The sequence below is a fragment of the Puma concolor genome, chromosome A1, assembly GCF_028749965.1.
Source record: "Puma concolor isolate L17-30 chromosome A1, mPumCon1.1.hap2, whole genome shotgun sequence".
NCBI lineage: Eukaryota > Metazoa > Chordata > Mammalia > Carnivora > Felidae > Puma > Puma concolor.
Window position 1 is genome coordinate 137,533,382 of NC_141667.1, and position 24,340 is coordinate 137,557,721.

At 38.1% G+C, this 24,340-nt stretch overlaps 1 long non-coding RNA gene across 3 annotated transcripts in view; it reads left to right on the forward strand.

The window, feature by feature from the left end:
- Positions 1-23,521, forward strand: part of LOC112861609 (uncharacterized) — a 445,815-nt gene extending 422,294 nt beyond the window's left edge. For all 3 annotated transcript variants that reach the window (XR_015250511.1, XR_015250510.1, XR_015250512.1), the window contains one exon: positions 23,233-23,521. This is a non-coding gene — a long non-coding RNA (uncharacterized LOC112861609). The remainder of the gene's footprint in view (positions 1-23,232) is intronic.
- Positions 23,522-24,340: the final 819 nt, after the last annotated feature.

Below are 24,340 nucleotides of genomic sequence, written 5' to 3' on the forward strand. Positions count from 1 at the left end.
TTGTCTAACTCTCTGTGTCTGTTTCTGTGTGTTAGGAACATCAGATATGTCCCCTGCTCTCAGAAGTAGTGGCTTTATGAAGAAAGGTCCTATAGTTCCCTGCAGTGCAATGTCCCCTGTTCACCAGAACCTGGCACCTTATATTGTCTCTTGTGTGTTGAATATGACCTGCTGTTGTGGCAAGCTGCTTTTGCCTTCAGTCTAGTCATCTGCAATGGCTGTCTCTTACTCTTGAGGGCAGTATTTCCTTCCTGTGGTGTTGGTGGGCCAGTATAGTCCCACCTTGGGCTTCAGTTGAGTCAGACCAGGCATCTTCCAGAAGTAAAGTACTGAACTGCAGGAGAACGGGAGGACATGACTCACGGTGCCAGCAAGGTCTGCACTGGTGGGAGGAGAATGGCAGCCACTGGACCACAGGCAGGTTAGAGGGGGTGGATCGACAGAAGCATGCAGGGTTGTGTTTTCTGGTGTTAGCAGGGTTTCTGGCAATCTTTTGGAGGAAACATATCCACAGGAGAATTCATGGGCAGGTGCACTATTTGCACTATTAGTAAGTTAAGTAGCTATTGTCGGCACCGTGATTTTTCCTGAAGTTGTCCCTGTGTTCATTCTCAGGTGAAGGGGAGATAAATGGCACCTGCCACCTCAAGTACGTGCTCTGAATTTGGTAAACAAATCTTCCTTCCATATCACCCAGATGTTTTTCAAACTTCTGCTTCTATGGTTCTATCTCCACGGGGCTGTTTGTTATGGTGTCTTTTTAAGGTTGAGGACTATTTCTTCTCACCCTCCTGGTTCTCCCACGAGCCTACTGATTTATGATGTTCCAGGATTTAAACCCTACCGATTGTAAGAACTCTTAAAATTGGGCCCTTCTGGTTTTCAGTGCCAAACATTAGGGATATTCATCTTCTCCGTGCAGGCTCCCCATGTTGGGGTGCCTGATGTGAGAGTCCGTTTCTTTCCTATCTCTGTGCCCACAGCATCCCTCCCTGTCATGCAGTTTGTTCTACCAATCTTCAGGTCATTTTCTGGGTTATTTACACTCATGTGGCTGTTATGGGGTTGTATCCTTGAGACAAGGAGAGCTAAGGATCCTTCTACTCTGCTCTCTTCCCCAGAAGTCCTCATCAAAATATTTTCGAGGAAAAGAACAATGTGTTGAAATTCTACTTGAAATAAACAAATCCTATTACAGGTGAAGAAGAGAGGGGATATAGCTCAGTGGTAGAGCATTTGACTGTACATGAGGACTCCTCATCATCCTTATAGTCATAGACATCTATATAGCAAAGCAACTGCCCACAAACTCACATTAATCAAAGGAAAATTAGAAAAAAATACGTTTTGAAGTACACATTTATTCTAATACTTAAAATATGAATAAAGGCCAGGTTTTTTTAATTTAGCCACGGAAAAATATTTTTTAATTATGGATGTTTGATCACATATTTCACATCTTTTGTTTGGTCATTTATTTCTAGCCTTCATGAGACTTCCAAAATTACCACACGAAGACCTCTCAAAATACTTTTAATTCATGCTCCAATTTTCAAACATTTCTTTGACATTAGCCCTTCTAAAGGGTTACAGGAATGAAAATTGTACAGATTTCCTTGTCCCCCAGCTCTCCTTTGCCTTAATAAGAATCTAGTTGGTGGATAAGAAATGCCCATATTTGGTCAAATAGAATGTTCATGAATATTATGGACTCATAATCTCATCATATCCAAACAAACATGTATTTTCTTTTTTAAAATTTTTTTAATGCTTATTTATTTACGTTTGAGAGAGAGAGAGAACACAACTGGGGGAGGGACACAGAGAGAGAGATGGAGACACAAAATCTGAAGCAGGGTCCAGACTCTGAGATGTCAGCACAGAGCCTGATGCAGGGCTCAAATTCAAGAACTGTAAGATCATGACCTGAGCTGAAGTCAGACACTTAGCTGACTGAGTCACCCAGGCACCCCAAACACATACCTTCTGAAGAAAAATTATAGTAATAGTAAAAATTGCTTAACATTTTATCAGTGATTATTATGGACAAGGCACTGTTGTGAATGTTCTAGTTGTATTATTTCATTTAATCCTCATAACCACCCTTTAAGGTTTTCTTGTTATCTCCATTTTAAAGAAACAGAAATTAAAGCCCGGAAGCATTAGGTGGTTTTCTGGTTCAAGACAAGGTTCAAGTCCAAGTAAACTAATTCCAACGCCCACACCTTAACCCATTATTCACTAGTGCCTCACTGCGAATAAGCCAACAACAACTAACCAAATGCTCATTGCATGAAGAGGTAGAAGAAATATTTGCTGGGTGTAGGTAGTTGCACTGGGTAGATATGTTAGCTAAATTCTTTGACCTTGACCTGTGTTGATTTTGCTTATTTGTATCCTACAAAGGAGTTGGAAGGAAAATAAATGTAAAAAAGCCAACCAGGTTTCCCAGAGTTTGGCCACTAACCATAAAGTTTCTTAAAATCAGATTTTCTATAAACCAATAGTTCTGTTTACAAAGCTGTTTGTCACATAACTTTCTTTAGGGAAAATATGAGGGCTAATAACTAATAACAACTACTCTTAATCTGTAGTGGGTGCTGAGCTAAATGTGTAATGTTCACGAGCTCACTTGACTTCACATCCGTGGTTGTTTTGCAGGACTCCAAAGCCCACCCATATTCCCAAATATTATGACAAAGTTTCTTTCAAGGTAAAGGCATGTTTTCTATGAATCATAGAAACATATCTATAAGATCAGCTGTTTCTATTGTGCGTATGTGGTGGGGGTGGAGATTTGGAATGCAAACCACTCTGTAATTAATGTATCCTGCAATCAATTTAGGTAAGGGATGATCTCAATGACCGGCTTAGGAAACAGTTTTATTATTTCAATCAACAATGGAATTAGATCTACTCAGCAATTACCTAATCAACTTCTCAGCAGTAAGCTGCATAATAGCTAAAGACTATTGGCCATTTAGTTAGACCTGTATTGATAGGTATTATTTTAATAACATTATTACAAATTCATTTGGGGGGAACACAAACTGCTTTTTTCTTTCTTTATGTGTGCTAATATCTGAGAAATGAATCTGTGATTTTATAACTTTCATGTCCTGTTTGCAAAAGTATCGTTGTGTTTTGTAATGGTTTAGTCTAATCACCTCTCAGTTTTGATACGCTGAGCTAAGTTAGTTATTATACTTCATGTTTGGTCAACTACTGCTCTGTGTCTTCACTCATGAAAATGGCCTTGTTTCTGTTTTCTTATCAAGTTTTTATTCTGTTTTTCATTTCCCCTATATCTTTGCCTTACAATCAGAAGGACCTGAATATGACTGAATTTTATACTCAGGCAATGGAAGAATTCACTGCATTAACAATCCATTCCTAAAGTTAAAACAAAGTAGACAGAATATAATATAACCCTTCATTGCTCTTAAAACTAAAGCTCTGGAATCGTAGCTGGTCATTTGTTGTAGTAGCAATTCTATATTGCATCCCTTTCTTTATACTTGCAGATTTTTAATAGAGAAATGCTCACAGGAGATTTAATCTCTGCTATATCAGAAACATTTCACATACTCAAGAAGAACCAGATCAGAAAGATAACTATTCATAGATCATTGAGATGGAAAGATTCTCGAGAGGTTATTTAATCCACAGCCTTACAATTTAAATCTGAATAGAAAAATAATAGTATTCTAACTTTTCCTCAGCTTGTTCTTTAAAATCAGCAAGAACCAGCATTATGTGCTAACACATAGTATAACCATCTCCTTTATATTCAGAATGCTCTTCAGAGTTGTCATAAATCTCTGTATTTAAATTCAGTATTCAAATTGATCTCAGTGGAGATCAAAAATCTCATCTTCCACCAAATCCACCCTGTCTAGCTAATACTCCTGAGACCATTATGGCCTCGCCACAATCTGACTGCCATCAAACTGCTTTTCTAGACTTCTCTCACATCTACTATTATTCTAAATGAGCCCTGAGCGGTATTACTGCCCCCTGTCCCCTGGTACACACCATACTTTCCTACAGCCCTAGGTCTAGAAGACACTCTATCTTAAGTTAGTCTGCCAAAATCAAGCCCCGTTCTATGTCACCTCCATCATATAGACTTCCTTCATCATGCCATCCACCAATGGTGTTCTCTTTCTGCTTCTGTCTGGCACTGTGGATTTCCTCCTTTTTATTATGAATGTAAAATGTGGGTCTTTTGCTGGACTAATGGCATTGGTCCATAGGGGGTGATGAGATGTGGCACACTTCCTAAAGATAATCTGATAGTCACACTTACTGTTGACATGGAAATAGGATAAGACAGACATGTGTTTTTAGATATTCTCTTTTATTTTTTTAAAGTTTATTTAGTCGAGAGAGAGAGAGAGAGAGAGAGAATACAAGTGGAGGAGGGGCAGAGAGAGAGGACACAGAGTCTGAAGCAGGTTCCAGGCTCTGAGCTGTCAGCATAGAGCCCAACGTGGGGCTCGAACCCATGAACCGTGAGATCATGACTAGACCTGAAGGCAGATACTTAACTGAGCTACCCAAGCACCCCACCTTTTATTTTTTTAAGTAGTCTTTTTCTGCTCATTTCATAATATTTTTCATTTCTTTTTTCCCTACTTTTGAGATATTTTATATAACTCTGTGTTTCAGCCATACTGACTATAATTGCTGTTTTGTGTGTGTGTGTGTGTGTGTGTGTGTGTGAGAGAGAGAGAGAGAGAGAGAGAGAGAGAGAGAGAGAGAGGGAGAGGGAGACTGAAAAACCATATAGTCCTCACCACTCTAACAGTATTAGACTTGAATATTTTCAAATAAAAAACTAGACTTGTATTTCACTTAGGTGCTATGCAAATGAGCCAAAATTGCATAGCTCTTCACCTCTACAATAAAAAAAGGAAGTAGCAAGACCTCATTACATAGGCAGAAAGTGGAATAAATGTAGTTCCTAAAAATGTCAGAATAAAATTTTATAATCTGATGATTTACAGTTCATTCTATGGTTTTAGTGTGTAAAGTATAAGCATATCTAGTGGAAATGGATGAATTGGGTCAAGTAAAATTGGAACCCATTAAAATTCCAGCCTGAACCTTTGAGGTATAGAGAAGCTTGGCCACCCAAGTGATGTATTATATAGCCCATTATTTGCTTCTGAATTTGCTATTTTTCATCTGACCATGAAAACGGAAGGCTTGAGGATTCTCTCCTGAAACCCTTCATTTTGGAATCCATGTTTGAACTTTTAAGGAGAGATTGAAAATCACTGAGTAATATTTGCCTGTCTGAGGTTTCAAACAAATCCTTAATGCAAAGAATTTTGCATTACTCAGATTCTTGCATTTATCTTCAAACTCACTTTGTCATATGATGCCTAAACTCTAAAGGCATGTTTCTAGTCAAGATTATTATTTTGTCATTAAAACAAAGGCACCAAAACAAGCTTGCATTTACTAACCATTCAAAGGGAGAAATCTGCATGCTTCTCGCTTGTTTGGAACAACTTGTTTCAAAAGATGTCATATATTTATATGCATAAGGCAGTATCCCCCTAATTATAATTTCCTTTTGCCTATTTAAGAAAAACATAACAGATGTATTTCTACCAACTCCTGGACTGTCACATGGCAAAAGAACAATTGAATAAATGCTTCAAATAAATGTTCAAGCACTTTGACATGAATAATTTTTCTGCATATCCTTGTTGCCATATTATAGCATTTAACCCTAATGCTATCTTTGTTGAGAATGCAGATGATGAACAAGATGGTTTGCATTCTACTCAGATCACTTTCCTCTTTGATCAGTAAGCATCAGAAACAGAATCTACAGATAGCAGAGCAATTGCATTTTAAATGTCACATAGCTGCCTTTATTATTCCAGCTGGCTTGTGGAAAGAAAGGTCCCTCTGTTAATGAGACTAACACTGTCAGCTCCATTATAATAGATTTAAGCAAATAAATAACATGTTTGCCATTTCTTCTCTTGTTTTTCAAGCACTATTTTTGTCACTGATCTCATTGCTACAGACATTTGAGTGGAATAACTATAATTGTTGCATAGCTCAGGAAATGAAAAGTACACATGGAGTCTCTATTTATTTTAGACAATTCAGCATATTAATCCAAATTGTCCCCACAGCCTGTCCTCCTCATGGTTCTTGCTCACATTTGCCATTAACGCCAATATGACAAAAAGATACAATGGGTTAGGTTTAGTGGTTCACTAATGCGTGGCGGTACCTATTGCACACTTGACAAGAGAAGAATAATAACCATCCAGCTTCAAAAGGAACAGAGTCTGCTGCAAGCTAAAAAAAAGGAATAGTACAAGATCTGTCTAAATTATTGCTGAAAATTGATTTGAAAAGAGAGACCACTGATCTTTGGTCTTATGGGATTCAGGAAAATTAAAAATCCACTGGGAAAAAAATCCGGCTGTATTGAGAAGCCATAAATATTATTGTATGAAAAATTCATGCTTTTCTAATCACTCACAATAAGCTAGCATATTTAGACACTGACTCTTGCTAAATGGATGAGCCACACCATGTATCCATAGTGCCTTATTCCTTTCCAGTTTAGCAATTCTTTTGTGGACAATACATGAGTCACATAATGGTTCTCTAAGGTATTGAGCTTTTGGCCCTCTATGGGGTTTCTCGGGGTCACCTAATGAATGTCATGTCTTTAAATACCACCTTTTACTCATGATGTCCAAATCTAGAGGTATTTGGGCTTATTTTTGAGAGAGAAAGAGAGAATGAATGAATGAATGAATGAATGAATGAATACAAGCAGGGGAGGATCAGAGAGAGAGGGATACACAGAATCTGAAGCAGGATCCAGGCTCTGAGCTGTCAGCACAGAGCCGGCTGTGCTGCTCGAACCCACGAACATGAGATCATGACTTGAGCTGAAATCCTACCTGTCCCTGTAACTCCAAATGTAAATATCCAACTGCTCAGTTGTCATTCCTACCTGACTGCTTAAAAGGCATCTCAAATGAATGTAGCCAAAACAGAACTCTCTACAGTTTACCCAGACTTTTCTTTCTCATCATTTCCATTTGGTAAATAACTACCCACTCACTGTAGGCAAACAAACCCCGGAATAATTGTATACTTGTCTTTTTCCTCTCTTTATGCCCTCCCAACACACACAACCACATCTGTAAAACACACCTGTTGGGTATCTGCATCCTATCCCTCAGTCTTTTCCCTTCTCTTGTCTCCACTCATTGCTAACACTGTGGGGCCAACTATAGTCTTTTTTTTAACCTGGACTCCTTCAGTAGCCTCCTGTGTGGTCCCACCTACCCTTTTCTCCCTCCCTTGCCTACTCCTCTCCTTTCTTTCTAGAATAGAGAGTCTCTGAATATCATTTTATAATGAACAATGTCAGAATTTCCTAAACTGCTTTTAAACAGGAAAAGAGAAGAGTGGAGATGGCATATTAACATTTTTTTATCTTGCAGATTATGCAAGCTCAGAGAATAAAAAAGTGTCTCGCGTACTCATTATTTAAGGGCAGTTAGGGAACACACCAGTAGGTTTCTTGATGTGCAATTGAGTGAATCTCGAAACCATTCTATGAAACATAATCTCTAGCATAAACTCTGTTAATTCTAAGCCTGTTGTGTCAAAATGATTAGCTAGTTAATTCTAACATATTGCTAAATTACGTATCATTTTATTTTGGTTTAATGAAGTTATAAGCCCTAAATGTTCTAAATATCGAAGGACTTTCAGAGTTATACAACTAGTTAAGACTAAGAAGAACAGTGTCTTTTCAATTATCTTTATTGTTCAATAACTTAGGAGTAATACAACTTAGAATTACTTAATTTTAAAAAGAAGGCAATATTTTTTCATCTACCTGGGATCATGCAATTTTCAAGTAGCTTTACAGAGAGAAAGTAGTCAGAGGAGGTAATTTTGTAGTACAAATATAAGAGTTCTTTCTAAATATATTAGTTATTTTATGTGGCTTTGGTGGTGGTGGTTGTTTTGATGTCTTTGTTATGGAACTTCTTTGGGAAGAGGAAGAGGAAGATCCAGAAACAGTGATATCTGTACATATTCCAAAGCTGAGAAGTAAAATCAACACTACTCCAGAAGCAACTTTGAGTATGTTTATCTTAGTGTATTTTCTTTTAAGCTTCAGTAACGAACCTCTAAAATTGTTATAATATACACAGGTAATAATCAGTGAGGTTTTTCACATTGCTTCTGGAAAAATTGCTTTGTGTTCCAGTTTGATTTAGTGTATTATTATCCATGGCTAATTTGAGGGGTTTAGTCTAGAATTAGCACACAGCTGCAGAGAATGCAAGCACATGAATTGTGGATTAGCTGGAGTCCATACAAAGGGGAAGGAGTAAATGAGGGAGATGCAACAAATTGTATCCTCCAAATAGCTCCCCGAATTTGCCAGCTATTGCCTATAATTAAAAAGTGAATTCCTTGGTGGGAAGGAAACTGTGCTCCTATATTTGGGTTGTTCTATCATATAATAATAAACTATAGGATTACCTTACTCTCCCCACTCTCTTTTTTGGTGGGGAGGGAGAACTTAAAACATACAATAATTTAACATACTTGAGTATCTCCCACTCCAGTTGAACAAACATCACTGCCTTGCCATAGTCGCTGTAACTTTCTCTAAAAGCAATAAAACTTTGAAGAAACAGTATTAGGCACCTTTCTAGCCCTCCTAACCCTCTCACCCATTCACCTCTCTCTCTCTCCCTCTCTCTCTCTCTCTCTCTCTCTCTCCCCAGAGGTAACCAAAATTCTGGAGTTGGTATAGGCATGCTTCATCTGGGTTTTTATACTTATGCCAGATATTTGTAAATTTACATCGCATACAGTATTTTTCCATATCTCAGTCTCATATAAATGATAATATGCTGATTATCTTATGTTGTTGCAACTTAATTTTTTTTACTCTACATTAGGTTTAGATGACTTTTCCATTCTGATGTATATATTTGTTCATTTTATGGCTGCAGTAAAAATCTTGTGCATGCTTCCTAGTGTGCCTGTGCTGGGATAGGAATCCTTTATAGCCAAGGTTCTCAAATGGATGTGATGCCCATCCCAGGAGCAACTGGAAATGCAGGGAAGCTTACTTATCAAATAGTCATTATGTTGTAACATTATAACTGCTATGATTTTTTGAGAAGTCTTGATATCTTCTGGGGAAAATAGCACTTCTTAATGTTCTACGAAATGGCCTCAGTTTTCTTGGCTTTTTACTCTTCCACCTAAATTTTTGAAATTGGCTTGCCATGTTACTAAAAAAGAAATATATGGGATTTTCTTTGAAAATGCTTTTGGGGCATCTGGGTGGCTCATTTGGTTAAGCGTCCTACTCTTGATTTCAGCTCAGGTCATGATCTCATGGTTTGTGGCTTTAAGCCCCATGTTGGGCTCTGAGCTGACAGCATGGGCCCTGCTTGGAATTCTCTCTCCCTCTCTCTCTGTCCCTCTCCCTCCCCTACTCACACTCTCTCTCTCACTCTCAAAATAAATTTTTAAAAATGAAAATGTTTTTTAAACTTATAAATGAATTTGGGGAAAAGTATTCATCTTTAAACATTGTCCTCCTATCATGAACATGTTATATCTCATTAATTCAGGCTTTCAAAAAATTATTTCTTTTAGTAATATATTATAACTTTCCTTACAATGTTTCATCTGTAATTAGATGTGTTTATTTTTATCTTTATATATTTATTGCTGTTATAAAGGTCATCATGTCTTTGTTACATTATTAGATTGGGTATTAATAGGTTATAAAGGGATTTTTTTTAAGTTTATTTACATTGAGAGAGAGGTAGAGAGCAAGCGGGGGAGGGGCAGAGAGAGAGGGAGACCAAATCGCAAGCAGGCTCCGTGCTGTCAGTGCAGAGCCCAAAACAGGGCTCAAACTCATGAACCCATGAGATCATGAACTGAGCCAAAATCAAGACACTTAACCAACTGAGCCATCCAGGCACCCCTAAAGGGATGGTTTTGATTTTTGAATGTTGGTCTTAGATTCCAGCAGAATTACTAAATTCTCATCTTTAGTTCTAACAGTTCATCTCTACAGCTTCTTCTTCTTGGATTTGATATGTAATCATTTTTCTTAATGTTTTCATTTGTTTTTGAGAGAGAGAGACAGCATGAGTGGGGGAGGGGCAGAGAGCGAGAGGGAGACACAGGCTTCAGAGTCTGAGCTGTCAGCACAGAACCTGACGTGGGACTTGAACTTACATAACTCAAGATCATGACCTGAGCCAAAGTCAGACGCTTAACTGACTGAGCCACCCAGGAGCCCCAATAAAGTAATCATATTAACCACAAATCACCAGACATTTTCTCTTACAAAATGTGATACTTTTTAAAAATATTTTAAAAATATTTTAAAAATATTTTTGCATTGGCTAGGATTGGTTGGATAGTGTCGGTTGACGTATATTTTTTTGTCTGTCTTTTAATAAGAATGTTTTTCAAGTTTAACCATTAAGTGTGATGTGTTTTGTGGGTTTTTAATAGATACTTTTTGATAATCCTGTACTTACAATTTGTAAATATTTATAAAGATTCATCAATTTTTATTTTTAACAAAAAAAATCTGTTGAAATTATCACTTCATCTTTTAGTCTTTTAATATGATGAATTTCATGAATTTTACTTGAATTGCTGGGACAAATCTTGATTGGTTAAACTGTATTATTTATTGCTTTTTATGTTATGACAGAATTATTTTTCTAATATTTGTATGCATTTTATTTTTTTAATGTTTATTTATTTTGAGCGTGAGAGAATGTGTAGGTAGGGGAGGGGCACACACAGAGAGAGAGAGAAAGAGAGAGAGAATCTCGGGGGGGGGGGGGCATGTGTTGCTAATGCAGGACTCTGTCTCAAAACCACAAGATCTCAGCCTGAACCGATATTAAGAGTGAGATCCTTAACTGACTGAGCTACCCAGGCACCCTTGTATGCATTTTCATTAGATAATGTGTCTGTAATTTTCTTTTCTTATACCTCTATGTTCAGTTTTGGTTTTGTATCAATGATATGCTAGTTTTAGAAAAGGATTTTATTTGTGCATCAGAGACTTAATTACCTCTCTTCCAATTTTATTTTCCTTTTTTTTCTTGTTGGTAAGAGATGTCCGATGATATTCTGGCGTATCTCTTTTTCACTTTTATCTAGATGTGACCATGTAATAAATTCTGGTAGGGCTGCCACATCACTCTGTGAAACGGTCCTCTTGGAATTATGTATGCATAATATTGAAGTTGTATATGATGGCTCTGGTTCTAGGTAGGGAGATCTAAACAGAAGTGTTGCTATAAGATTTGCAGGAAGTGTTCTTCAAGGAAAAGGCACTCGTACTGTTTTACTTTTCTTCTTTTTGGTACACCAGACATGATCATTAGAGCTCTGTCAGCCATACTGAAACATAACATGACCTTGAAAATGGAAACTCACTTACTAAAGATGGTGATGGGGAAAGATTAGAACCTGGATTCTTGAAGATGCTATAAAGTTGTCTTGGCATGTCAGCCATTAAAAAGTGTTTGTGTGTGATGAAGTTTTATCTTTTGTAAGCTTCTATAGTTTTAAATTTTTCAGTTATACACATCTGGACCTAATGCTTATTAGTACTTGTAGCATTTTTATTCCTTTTATTCTGGTCACTGAAATAATTTGTGTAAGATAAAAATTACATGTCCCTTGATGGTTTGTTGACATTATTGTGTAAATCCTCTGGGCTTAGGTTTGTCGTTTGTCTCACTAACTCCCCCTTCTGAATTTCCTTCTCAGAAAAGGATGCTCCAGTAACCGTGGAGTTGCTGTTCTTTCAACATTCATGAAATAGATCCGTATGGTCTAAGGGGTAGGATAGACTATGGCACTCAAGGAAGTATATGGCTCATATCTTCTTTCAAAAGAAGCTGCCAGGGAAAACATAGTTGACTGGCAGCCTTCAGATGCTACATTTGGATACACTTAAACTAAACTACTACTAGCCAGTGATGCAGCACGATGGGAGTGCTAGAGACAAGTTATTTCTGCTCAGCATGGAATTATCCTAACTGTCAACCTTTTGTCAAGGACTCCCTTTTGACATGATTGAGACTTGCTCAGAATTTTACTGTTGTCAGTGTCTCTTCCTACTTAATTAAACCTCCTTCCTTCTCTATCCCCTTTCCCAGGAGATAGACCAGTATCGTATAGGAAAGTCATTCCATGCTTCTTCTTCTTTTCCCTCTTTTATTCCTTCACAAGGTTTCCCTCCGTAACTGTCTTGCATGTTTCATTTTGTTTTGCTACTTACTTCTCAGAGAGCCTGTGCTAACAGAGTCAAGACATTAAAAATGCAAAAGGGAGGCCCTGCCAACTAAGCAAAGAAATAATCCACTTAGAAGATCATCTAGATAATTAGTAATAAAGCCACAGGGCCTCAAAGTAAAAATAGAACCGTGAAGAGACTGAGAAATTCAGAGCCAAGGAGGAGGACTATAGCTAGCTCCTGTGTCTGCGGTCAGCCTTAAGTCGACCAGCCACCTTGAGCTCATCCTCCCTGATGTGCATGACGTCATTGATGAAATAGCTTAATGTGACATTCTGCATGGGATCCAGAAGTCCCACCCTGGGCAGAAATAGTCCTCCTCTACTGCCTTTATGATACTCAGGCTGCTGGGAGCCGTTCAGAGGACACATGACCTTAGAACAAACCCCCTTAGGGATCTCAAGTTGCAGTGGCTGCAGGGTGTCATTCATTTATCTCTCCCCTTGCCCTGGCAGCACGTCTTCTTCTTTTTTTTTTTCAACGTTTATTTATTTTTGGGACAGAGAGAGACAGAGCATGAACGGGGGAGGGGCAGAGAGAGAGGGAGACACAGAATCGGAAACAGGCTCCAGGCTCTGAGCCATCAGCCCAGAGCCTGACGCGGGGCTCGAACCCACGGACCGCCCTATCGTGACCTGGCTGAAGTCGGACGCTTAACCGACTGCGCCACCCAGGCGCCCCCAGCACGTCTTCTTAAAAGGAAATCTGGGAGACACAGTTCCTTGACTGTCACAGACCCTAAATTCCATTTTGTCTACTATTAGTACTGGCACGTCTGTAAACACATAGGATACTGTAGGTGCTATACCTGCTATTATACTTGGTGTTATGACTGCTCTTAACACCACTACTGATTATTTGGTTGTTAGCTTACTGATTATCCAGACTACTTGATTAGTGAAGTGTCATTTGGTTATTATGCACACCGTTCTCCTTATTGTTTCCTTCTGTTTTTACTTCTATTTTATCTACCATGAGTAGATAATAATGTACCTTATTTATCATACATCTCCTGGAATTTTGTGAATGCAACACCTATTCTTTTTCTCACCAGTAAATAGTAGACCTTTCCTTTTCGTTTGCAAGGATGTAAAAAGAAATAAAAAAATAAACATTCAACTAAAGTTCTTACAATCAAGGATATTCGATTTGAATCTCATTAAATGGAAAAGCAACTCTCAGCAAATAACTTGCAACTATAAAAGATATTGATTTGGGGGTGGTGGCAAAGAGGATTCATTATAATAATAAAACATCTAGTATCTTCCATCATCTTTCAGAGAAAGTACACAAAAAGTATTCCAGTCCCTATGTCTAGAAGGCGCAAGTTCTAACAAGGTATGTACTAATAGGGATAGCTATCTACTTCCACCAAAACCAATTCTGAATGGAAAGAAAGCAGAACCTAAATGGTACCCCAAATCTGAGAACCTTGAGACCCTCCCTTGGGGAGGCTGACGTCCGTTTGTCACCTGGTTTGTGTGTGTTGGTTATGTTAATGGGGACAGGATGTGATAAAGTGAGCAGCCTAGAGTAGAAGTCAACCACAAGTAGAAGATTTGCCAGAGATGCACTTGCCTCTTTCCCACGGTGCCTTAGCATGGTCTTTGGCCACCGCATCCACATGTAAATCAGGCTAGCCCTGTCTGCCTGGAGGGATAGTAACAGGATAGCACAAAAGTCCTACTGGGTAAAGAGCTGATAGAAAGAAACCCTACAGATTCACCACCTTCAGCTCTCTCCATCATCCCAAATCCTTTCATTTCCAATGAATACATTATGTATAGATTTTAAAAATTACACCAGTCCTTTTGAGTCTGTTTCCATTGTCTATCGTTTTTCTTAGTCTTCATCCAAGTTGAATTATCTCTTTATGGGCATAGTTCCTTTTTCTGAATATCAGATGTTGCATAGGAGCAACTATTTTTAAACATTTACTTCTCAAAAAAATATTGGCAAATCAAACCTGGCAATATGGAAAAAAATAATACATCATAACCAAGAGGGATTTATCCCCGAAATGCAAAGTTGGATCAACATTAAAATATAATCAGTGAATTTTACTATATCAACAGACTGAAGAAGAAAAAAATTACATGTTCTTCTCATGAGATGCACAAAAGGTATTTAATAAAATTTGACATTCATTAATTAATGTTTTAAAAAAGTCTCCCAATAAGCTGGAAATTGACAGAACTTTCTTCGACCACATAAAGGACATTGATTAAAACAAACAAATAACACTAAAGAACCCGCAGATAACATCATACTTAATGGTGAAAGACTGAATTCTTTTCCCTTAAGATTGGTAACAGGGCATGAATGTCTACTCTCACCATTTCTGTCCACGGGAGATTGTAGCTAGCACAATAAGCAAGAGAAAGAAATAAAAGTCATCTAGTTTGGAAAGGAAGAAATAGAAGAGTCTCTATTCACAAGTAACATGATCACAAAGCCTCTGTAATACAGCAACTAGAACTAATGGGTGAATTTAGCAAGATCGTTGGGGACAAACCCGGTATACAAATATCAATTATCAGTATACCAGCAATGAAAAGTTAGAAACTGAACTTAAGTAAAATAGTGCCTTTTACAATAACACCAAAATTTGAATATTTTGTGGCAATCAAACAAATTTGTGTAAGATTCGTATGTTAAGAAGCACAAAATGGTGGTCATAGGTAAGAAAAGTCAAACTGGTCGGTAGTTAATTCTCCCCCAAAATGTTCTTCAGATTCGGTGGAATCCAATTAAAATAATACCAAGAAACTTTGTGTGTGTGTGTCAAAAAAACAAAAAGCTGATTATAAGACTTACATGGAAAAAGCAAGGAAGCTAGAATAGCTGCCTCCGAAGTGGCGGAAAAAAAAATCAGGTGGAAGACAGAGAGTACTTAACTGTAAAACCTAGAGCACTCATGACAGTGAGGGAAAAAGAAGGGACAGACATACAGATCAATGAAACAGACTAAGCAGTCTACAGGTAGGCTCACACGCATATGGTCTCTTGATTTTTAACAAAGTTTGCAAGTCAATCTGATGGAGAAATGACTATTTTCAATAATTGTTGTTGGAACAACTGAGACATATGCATATAAATGAATGTCAACCCATACCTCACACCATAAACAAAAGCTGACTTCAATTGAATAGACCTGAATATAAAACTTAAGACTATATCACTTAAAAAAAAAAAAAATAAGGGAAGTCTTAGTGACCTTGAGTTAGATGAAGATGTCTTACGGCACAAAAAGCACAAACTGTGAAAGAGAACAGTGACAGATTGGACCTGATCAAAATTAAACATCTGTACTCTTTGAAACATGCTGAAAAGGCAAGCCATGGAATAAGGTAAAATAAGGTAAAATAATTACAAAATGTATATCTGATAAAGGACTTGTATCCAGAACATACGAAGAATTCTCGCAACTCAATAGGAAAATACCCATTAAAAAGATGGACAAAAGATTTGAACACCAAAGAAGATAAAGTAATGGGAAATAAGCTCATGAAAAGAAAGTCAACATCATTAGTCATGAGGAAGTAAAAAATTAAAACCACATAGAGATACCAATGTACATTTAGAGTGGTTAATTTTTTTTTAATTACAAAACAAAAACAAAAAAATTTGATCACACCAATTGCAGCGAGTACTTGAAGTAACTGGAATTCTCATTCATTGTTGGAGGGAAAGAATGGTTACAGCCACTGTGGGAAACTGAGTTAGCTTCTTTGAAAAGTAAATACAAGGGCACCGGGGTGGCTCTGATGGTTGGGGTAGAACTTGGGCTCAGGTCATGATCTCGTGGTTTATGGGTTCAAGCCTCGTTGGGCTCCATGCTGGCAGTGTGGAGCCTGCTGGAATTCTCGCTCTCTCCTTTCTGCCCCTTCCCCGTTCACATTTTATCTCTCTCTCAAAATAAATAAATAAACTGTAAAAAATAAATTTAAAAAAGTAAATGTATACTTACCATATGGAATTCTACTTCTGGGAATTTATCCAGGAGAAATAAAAATATATATGCACACAAAAATTTGAGATATTTATATGTATAAATGGGTATGTAAGATATATATATTAGCTGTATTTTAAAATGCCAGAAATTAGAAACCATTAAAATGACCATGAACTGATGAATGATAAATTATTATTCCATCCACACAGTGGAATAGTACTTAGCAATAAGTTGAAAAAAAATGACTTATGTAAATACAGAGATAAATTTCAAATGCATTATGCTAAGTGAAAATACCCAGACTCAAAAGCCAACACACTGCATGATTCCGTTTACATGACATTGCAGAAAAAACAAAACCACAAAGACAGAAATCAAATGGGTTGCTATGGGCAAGGGGTTGGTGGACAGAACTGATCACAAAGGAACACGAGGGAACTTTTATATCCTTCTCATGGAGGCAGTTACTCAAGTGTGTTTATCAAAAAACATAGAACTAAAAAGAGAGAATTTAACTGAATGTACATTTCACCTCAATGAACTTCACTTGGGAAAAATCAGTTAAGGTTGAATATGATGTAATTTTTACATCTGGTTTTAGTAGATAGACAATTACTAGAACTAGCGATCATTTCAATCACTGAAATTGCATTAAAGTGACTTGAAGCTGGGGTCCATCTCTGCAACAGCTTGTCTATATCCAAATCAGTCTTACTCCTGGAGTGTAGCTTTCGGGGTCCTTGCACAAATACATGGGTCTCCTAAACCTCATTGGTCCCTGGACTTCTATTCTCGTCCTTCTTATTTATCACTCTTTCTAATCACTAGGAAAAAAAAAAAATTGGATGTGTGCTCACCTTCCAGTGAGGAAACCTTAGTCTTGACCACACCTCTCTAAGGGAGTTTGAGAAATACAGTTGTAGCTGTGCAGCCCAGGAAGAATGAGGGACCAACCACCTTTGCCACCTGAGGCTACCAAATAATATTCTAAGTTAACATTTTAATTCTTGTAGCTCATCATCTCAGAGATCTGCTCTTCTTCTGAGTGTTCAGAAAGCTAAATTTTTTTCTTGTCATGTAATATTTTTTTATACGCTTCATAACAAATTTTTAAAATTTATCCTAGAGTAAAGAGAGAATTCTCTGGGCTTACCCCGTGCACACTCTCATGGCTCCTGGTCTGTTCCTCCTCTCAGAGAGAAGAGCATGTTCAACTCCTAGCCTAATTCCCAGACTTCAGTACCTTTTTGTCTACTATAGTCCCACTGATCTGAGATGAATTCTTTGCTTGGTCCTGACCCTGCATTTGTATTTTAATTCCTGAATGTGTAACACCACTTCCCAGACAACCCACCCACTTTCTGCCTGCATTTCTGCAAGTTTCAGTGGACCGTCTCTTTCTGTTTGTGGTCAGGGAAGGGACCTGTGTGCAGGGAAGGGACAGCATAGTGCTGCCTCAGAATGTAGCACCCTCGGTCCCAAGAACAGCTGCCTGGCTTGACGTTACTGTAGACAATTTTTCTGAGCCAGGGCTGAAGAAATAGGAAAGAAACGAGGGGCTTTAAATTACTTTTGAGGGACTTATTTCCACTGTTTCTAATTGTATGGAACCTGTAAATCATTTGTGTGTGTGTGTGTTGTCTTAATTCTTAGGTAATTGGAAACTCCTTGATTCTGGTATTAGTTAACTCCAAGTTCAGGGGTGGTGATAACATATGAGGATTTATCCTTTCTGACTTTTAAAGAAAATATTTTAGTGAGAAAATTGGGATAAGCTGGGTCAATAACTTCTTTTCAGACCCTATTTTAAATCAGAATATTGTTGTGTTTGGCTTATTTACAGTTTTTTTTTTTCTTTATTTCATCACTTAATCTTGATTTATCTTTAGAAAATTTTCCAAATTCTTCAGCCTCCTTCATCAGCTTTAAGAGCACTAAATTGAAGCCTCCCTAATGTCTATAGTACTTGGACAAACAAGATAAATAAAATCAAGGGTACAGCATTCCAACTGTGAATTGCATTATGCATTGCGAATGATTCACTATCTGACAAGTCATATGAATAATAAAAAAGCACCAGACCTACCTTCTGCTCATATCTACACAAACTCAGAATACCATATCACATATACCAGAGGCCACATTTTACATCAGTGAGTGCTAAATGCTGGATACAAATTTTTATGCACGAAAAGGGAACAGGGACGTACTTAGATAACTAATTTCTACTTTTGTGAGGTTGTTTTTATTTTGGTTTTATACCCAGTGAGTCAGTGTAATATGTTTTACATGTGATAAAAGGAAAAAAAAAAAGCTTAGCCACTTAATCTATTCCAAAAAGATGGTGAAAATAAGCAAATTTTCAACTTTCATGGTTGTTACTGGTGGGGCTGTAATTATGTTGCCTAGAAAAATCATTATATTTCATATATTACATAGAGTTAACTCTCATCCTTCTGTGGCATAAAACATAACGATCCTTCCCACATCTACATAAATAAACCTCCCCACCCTTTATCTTTGCAAATCACTGTGACATAGCTCCCAGACTAGACACTCCATTAAATTGATGAGTAAATAAATTAAAGAGACCAGCAGTCCTTTCTAATTTATATGCTACTTAAAGGTGTTATAAAACAAAACTTGCTTTTAATATTTCCGGGCACTCCACTCATCTAAATTAAATAAAATTCACATAGTTGATGGGTGGAATATGCTATTTATATTTATGTATCAGCAACTGCTTCCTTTACAAGTGGCTCACCTGCCGTCAAGTAAAGCTAACAGAAAGTGCGTGATTTTTCCACATCTGCCGCAAACCTGCGGAGGGATTTTGCTTCTACACCCATCGGTAGAATGCACTCCTTATTTCTTGGAATGAGAAACTCACGTACAGCCAGAGAGGATGACAGAGCTCTCATTCTCATCTTTCAGTAGGGTCTGTGTTTTTGTGTTTCATCCAGGTTTTTGTTTTTTATTTGGATTTTGTCCGTTTGCTCCTCTGTGCGTTGGATGGTTTGGGCTTTTTTTTGTTTTTGTTTTTAATACTAATGGGATGTTCTTAAAAGGCTGCATTGCCAATGAAGATACTTAAGCTCTTGTTTTTCCCATTTCGGAACAATATCCCACTTCACTTTCTTAAATTTACTAGCCTTTTGTGGGTTTTCCCACATGTTCCTTGAGAAGGTTGGCAGATCTGGGATTTTATGAGAACTGCACGACGGGGCTCTCTTTCCAAGTTTCGCTCGCGGAGAAGTTTCTTTCCAGCGCTCGCCAGGTTCCGGTCACAAGCTCGCTCTGCAGCGTGTCGTGTCAGGAGCCAATTAGAGCGCGTGTTCAGGCCGTCATGCCCTCTTCTTTGAGTCCCGCAGCTCCTTCTGAATCCGCTGGGCTTTGAATGCAATGTTGAAATCTGCTGCTGCTTGACTCCTACAGCTGGTTTTGATCAGGCTCCTCTAAAGAGGAAGTTTCAATTAGCACAGCTCCAAATGTGCTCTGGAGGTATATTTTTATGACTGCTCGACTAATAGCACGCTTTGTTCCTAGTGGTGTGTGAGTCCTTAGCAAACACAGCCATTCGTGTGAGTCACCAAGTGACTTTATAGCAAGGCTAGGCTTTGCCAAAACCCAAAGAATGAGACGGCCAAATTGAATTAGTGGTTGAAACACATTAATTTATGCTAGATAAATGTTATTGTGGTCCCGTGGGCAAGTACTCAGGTCATAGGCTTTATGAACTATTTGCCGGAAGAGGGCTGCGTGGCAGTAAATCAGCTCTGTAGTGGGATTTTACAGAAGACTTAGAGCCACTTTTTCTCTCCTGTTCCCTTAAATTGCTTCCACCTCTCCCCCCACCTGTCACTGCCTGCAATGGAGACAGCTCCCCATTTTGTACACATTTTGTGATATTTAACGTATAAGCAGTCGGATTAATGATTTGTGTTGGTGCTGCCTGGCTCTGGTTGAGACGTGGCCATCTATTATGCCTGTGGCCCTCACCACAGGCAGCTGTGTGTTTATCATTCCAGACTACAGATCTCAGTGGGTACAGAGCTCTGGCTTAGCACCAGCTTTCAGAATCCGTGCAGCTGTGCGGTAAATGGGAACCTTGAAGTCTCAAACGGCACACACAACCAAGTCCTGACAGGGCTGTTTCTTTTCTGGGGAGGAATTAGATCCACTTAAGGCTGGATTATTTCTAGAGTAAGAAAAGTAGAAATAAGTGTTTTCTGGCTGCAAATTGTGGCAAGTGGGAGATGATGCCAAGAAAGAATTATGCATAAATGATAGTGTTTAAACTTGTTTTTATGTGTTTAGATGTGCCTCTGCCAAAAAACTGACAAGGCCTCTTTGTTGGCATTTTTTCAGAGAGAGACCACTCACACAGTGAACGTTTTCTTAATAAAGAAGTAATTGTAAATCACTGGTGTCTAGGCACGTGATAACCAGTTTACCTTAAACATGATCTCTTGCGAAACACAGGGAGAACGACTGGCTGGGCAGAGTGATTCATCGCGGCCTCCCCCACTCCACAATCACCAAAAAATGCCCGTGTATCAGGCAAGGCCCTGGCAGACTGAGCGCGGTGGATAAGGGAAGGTGCTTCGGAGTTGGTCCTAGGTTTGAATACTGACACTGCCTCTCCTTCCCTCTGTGATCTGCAGCAGCTTGCTGCTCTGTGTCCTCACGTGTGAAATAGAGCTGACAGTAATACCCACTCTTGTAGTGTTAAGATTAATGACGTTCATGAATGTAAACCACGAACAAAGTAAATGGGGAACAAGGTAAGTTCTTAATAAAGTATGGTTTCCATTAATTGTCGATGTCACTATTATTACTACCGTCGATCTAAAAGAACATCTCTGCCTTTATTTCAATTTCCCAGTGGCTTGTGGAAGGAGCCGCCGATACAGTAGAGGTTGTCTTTTCCCGGCATTATCTATCCTCACCTGAAGAATAGTCAAGAAGCTGTCATATTCTGTTTAGCACATTGATCTTGACCTCCCTAACCTTTTGGTCCTCCTCTACTGTGATGTTGGGTTTTATATATATATATATATATATATACTATATATATATATATATATATATAGTATATATATATATATATATAGTATATATATATACTTAGCATTGAGCAGAGAGGCTGATGCACATCTCATTTCTGTTAAATTCACCTTCATGTTGACAAATGCCCACATGTGTATGCTTATAACTTCACATGTAAACTTGTCCACAGTAAATTTTTCTCCGAAATTCAGCATGCATTCCCAAGATTAGACAAGATATCATCTACAAGTTTAAAAAAAAAAGAGAGAGAGAGATTACTGCTGTCATGTAATTGACTCCTAGGGTCTTGAAGCTTTCTAAATTAATTCAACCCTACGTATGTTTCTCTAGCTGAGTTCCCAGCCAAAGCTCATTCAAATGTTTGAATTTAATGTCTGTTGCTTCACAGTCATTACCTAGTTACTTGGGTGATTTAAAAAACAAAAAAACATAAATTTAGTCAAAACTTTCTAACCTATCCGTATGTGTAACTTCATTAAGAAATTTTCATTGGTCCTGCTTTCCATTTAAATCGAACAGACTGAGTTCTTTGTCTTCTCAAACTCCCAAAAATGTTTGTAGCTCCTTTTTCCATATGTGCCTTCTGAATATTACATAAAATGATGCACATGGCTTAATTTCCCATGGCTGATCTCACTTGCTATGTCATCAAACAGAATTTTTTATCTCATGGGCTTTTTACTTTTTTTTAAAGAAGAGTTAAGTGCAGTCTAAGGTGTAAATAGTTGTTGAGCCTCCATACCTGGGCTTTTAAAACATCTGTTAGCCTTGGTATTAAAAGTTCCACAAGAGCAAGGATACTGTCTTCTTGCCTCGAGGTGAGTCCCAGTGCCTAAAACTGTCCTCTGGAACACAAGCCCTGGAGTATTTGTTGAAATAATTATTCAGTTAATGAAAACTGACTGAATAATAAATTAATGCATGCCTACTCCATGTTTTTGACTTTCCCTTCAAGTTATGTTTTATCCACATATTTTTCCTCATTCAGATAAAACTGACTTTGCTTCTTAACCATACAGTTTTTATAATTCAAACCACCCCTTCAAGGATCAGTTTCTATGAAAAAAAAAAAAATTGGAACAGATAGGATTGTTTTATAGTAAATGGTGACATTTACGTAAAAATTTATCTCGTCCCAAGGACACTGATTTTTAAACTATTACCAATACATGTGGTTTCCTGTGGCACTTTTTGAATAGTCCATAGTGGTAAGAAGAGTCCTTGTTATATTAAAAGACTATGGTCCAGTGTGTAACATCATGAGTAGCATCTGTCTGGGGCCAGAAGTCATGGGGGTTCAAAAGCTTCCCATGGAGATGGCTAATCAATAAAAGTTCTATGTTCAGGATTTTGTACATTTTGTTAATTAGGCCAAAGCAATAGGCCTTTGTGGCAATTATTCAGACAGTGATGTAAAAAGATAGCCTGACAAACAAACCTCCATAATCCACTTACGTCTCACAGAAGCCAAAGGGTTGGAAAAGCCTATTAACAAGCTCCCTGCCTGTCTGTTTGGAGACATTGTTAAATCGAGAGTCTCAGCACCTGAGGCGGTCTGTTAATAAAGATCGTTTGTAGCAGATTTCTGTTCTATTAAGAATGGACATAAAACAGCATAATTTAAAACATGTCAATAACTCAAGGCAAAAATGCCAAACATAGTCTGTTCTGTCTTTATAAAATAGAGCCAAGTATACACAAGGAGAGTGCCAGGAAGGCTTCTGCTGACTGAGTTTAGAGATTGTTCGTGATAAATAATGTGATCCTTCAAGTTAAAACAGCCTCTTGGTTGGGTGTCTGTCTTTTCTGTGCTAAACTCAAGGGATCTTTTTTATTTAAGGGCCAGTGAGATTCCTCACCTCCAGTCCTGGAAGATGCCTGGAAACCGGTGCCCTTTGTCAGCCTCGTGAATTCATAATCACTTGTAAGTGCTTCATTTCCCCCCAACCCCCCACCCTCATTCTTTCTTTCTCCTGAGTGGCATTTACTGGTTGTTTGGGAACAGACATTTATAGACAATGAGCTACAGTTGGGTTGTCTTCAGAAGAGTCACTGAAGAATCTTGAACACCAAGCACCGAGTCACCACTTACCTTATACATTTGATTAAATATGCTTGTCTGTTTTCAATGACTGTGCTGTATTTTTGACACAAAAATGAGGACCAGAGAGTCAATATTTCTGCAGCGTTTATCTGGCATTACTGTGTTCCAATGGCAAAAGCTGATTGATAGCATTCTTAATGAGCACGTTGGGAGGCTGAGAAAAAGTATCTAAAAGGGACTGCAGGGGCGCCTGGGTGGCTCGGTTGGTTAAGTTTCCGACTTCAGGCCATGATCTCACAGTTTGTGGGTTCAAGTCTCATGTCTTTGCTGTCAGCACAGAGCCCTGATCCTGCTTTGGACTCTGTGTCTCCCTGTCTCTCTGCTCTTCCCCCTCTTGCGCTCTGTATCTCTCTCAAAACTAAATAAAACATTAAAAAACATTAAAAGGGACTGCAGTGCATTGCCATAGATTGAACTAAACCCTGCCATGTTCAACAGGCCTGTAGATGAAAATTTAACAAACTCCATCTCCTACATCAGGCTTGGGCAGATGGTTGAGCCTGAGTGATAGTATCGTCTGTATTAGAAGGCCTCTCATGCACTGAGTGGTGTTTTTAATTAAATCCAGTAGGCTGAGAAAAGTGGTTTGGCAGTTTCAATTGATTTATTGTGTTTGTGACATCTGGGCCTGATTTATTGTATTGACTTGCAGAATTGTTTTTGGAAGCTCATCCTACATATTTTCATTTTGGTTTTGGGGACTCACAGGCTATAAATAAGTAGCATTTTCACTCTGTGGTGATTTTAGTTTTCTCTGTGTTTTTCTTATTTTGGTAAGATTGGAAACTTTTGAATTCATCTTGTTAATGTGATTGCAAGCATGAGATTTTGTGGTTTATGTGCA